A 2,477-nucleotide genomic window follows, 5' to 3' on the forward strand; every position below is an offset into this window, starting at 1 on the left:
AAATTTATCTTCTGTCACGAATGACATTTCTCTGCGTTTCTCCATGCTTCATCCACGGGCTCGTCTTACGCCGTAGCCATCGTCGACCCTTCGCCTTTTAGGGACTCGTTGAAACCTTGCACGTTACGGTAGTTACTGTCGGACACTTTTATCGGCTCTATCAAAGATCTTTTCGTGTCCTCCTCATTCACCTTACATTTTCGATTTTCCGCTTGATTACGAAAAAAAGCACCCGAGAAGTCTCCATAAGCTACTCATTCGAACAGAACCGAGAAACTCAACATCCCGTTGCAGCGTTGTTATAACATAAGGTGTCTCGAATACCTGAGTAATCTACGTTTACTAAGAAATTATACAGCTATTAAACCTTAAGATTTAAAATTTGTATAACTTTAAATGCATTCTTGTTTCTGGAAACTCTTTTAAGTTTGCAACTACAAAACCGGTGACATTAAACCAACCATGATGTTTTTCATTGCTCATGACGCGAGCTTCTTTCCACGATTCTGTTTATTCGTGGCTCGAGAACACGAAAGTCCGAAAACCACGTCGTATTTCTTGTTCCTGAGTGTCGTGCGTGTCTCTGATTTTGATGAAAGCGTCGCTTCTGCGGAGTTTCCACTTCGCTTGACGATGTTTTAACGGGATTTTAGCTAACGGAGTAATGTCCCCGCCATGTAAAATCAACCGAAAGTGCCGGCGACTTTGCTCGTGACACCGTGACTTACGAGAAAACTGATTTTCGTAACGAAATTTTCATATAATTGGGTTGTCCGAACTTATACTGATGGCTGTCGCTTGTTTTCGCATCGCCGCATTGCCGCGCGCGCACTAACTTTCGGTGCTCCTTCGGAAAACATAGTGAAACCGCCTGACTCGAGTAAGTTACATCAATTTACTTATCTCGATAGTTACTTGCGGCGTCGATTAACGGCGCGAGAGAATCTGGTTTATCTCTTTACAATCTCACATGGATGATAATTATATCGGCTGACAATTAGCAAATCTATGAACTCAAATTCAAAACATTACAGTCACTCACATTTAGATACACGTCGATTACGTACGGTTTTGCAAATGATATGATAGTACAATGAATATTTAAGAATAATATAAATAATATAATAGTACAATGAATATTTAAGAATAATAAGATTCATATACGTGTTTGATATAGAGCGAAAACTGAAGCTTTATTTCTTATATACACCTCTTAATTAAAAAAAAAAGCTTTTAAGAAAAAATACACCAGAGCGTAATAAATTCTTGTAAAAGTTTTTATATTTTTTTGTGAAGGTTGCCAGTGTATCTAATGATTCTTAACGGACTTTTAAACCGAACTACGTGGCCATGTAGAACCAGTTAAAGCACTACAAAAGCCTTTCGCAGAATTTATGGAAATTGGCCTTTGTAACGCGATTTGAATTGCAATGATAATTGTCGGAGCTTTCTTCCGAGGTTTAAATGCGATTCGAATTTTAATTGTCTATTTATCTAAGCTTTACGAGCAAGCTAATAAATTTTATAATCAGAAATTCTGATTATACAAATACTGTATACTAGCTCGCTGTTTTTTTTTTGTAAGAAATCTTTTTGCATTTAATTTGTGACACCGATTAGGAATTTTGTATCAGTAATTTTTTTTAACACGATGTAGAAAGCAGTATGTTACTTCTGTGTGCGAAAGATTTTTTTAAGCGATTCCCCGTTGCGCAAAACAATCCGTTAACAACATCGGGTAAGTTTATTTCCATGTTCTGTATAGCGAGCGGCCTGTAATTAATTTCACCAGGACCGCTGCCCCTGACGTAACATCCGCGTATCCTTCTCGAAGAAGCGAAATAAAAAGTTACCGCCCAGCAACTCCGGTTAATGTAGTTACGAACGGTAACGGCTTCGGTCATCGTTGCGACAGATTAAAATTTGCAGACCTTTATACATTTGTCTGGACCAGCTTTCGCGTATGTGTTTTAAATTTTTATAATCGCCCCGCTATTTATATCGCCCTGGGAGATGAGAACTCATCGCTTACGCACTTTGTCCAGCGCGCTAAAGAAATCTACTTACTCCGATTCGCTGATTACGGTGCGAAGCAATTAAAATGCGCGAGAATGGAAACGCAATTACGGGGAAAAATCGGTCCTGCCGGATACGGTTCTCGGGGAGAACCGAAGTTCACGTCGTAATTTACATCGTGCGGGCGGAAAGAGACACGCGGCGGAAAATGCGTAGAGAGTGGAAAAAAAAAAGCGCGCGAGGAAGGCCAGGTAGCGCAGTGCGAGTGATTTATTCGATTGGTGCACGAGCGCTTTTTCCTCGCTCGGTCTGGCACATTTTCTCGCCCTGTTTCTCCTTCGGGTACACGGCTCGTTGACCCATTCGCGTCCATTCGCCATATATACACCTTCGGCCCTTTTACACCCCATTAGACTTACCAGCGTCCGCGACGGATAAACACACGCTACGTTCCCCCTCCC

Source organism: Wasmannia auropunctata, unplaced genomic scaffold (genome assembly GCF_000956235.1).
Source record: "Wasmannia auropunctata unplaced genomic scaffold, wasmannia.A_1.0 LD335903.1, whole genome shotgun sequence".
Lineage (NCBI taxonomy): Eukaryota > Metazoa > Arthropoda > Insecta > Hymenoptera > Formicidae > Wasmannia > Wasmannia auropunctata.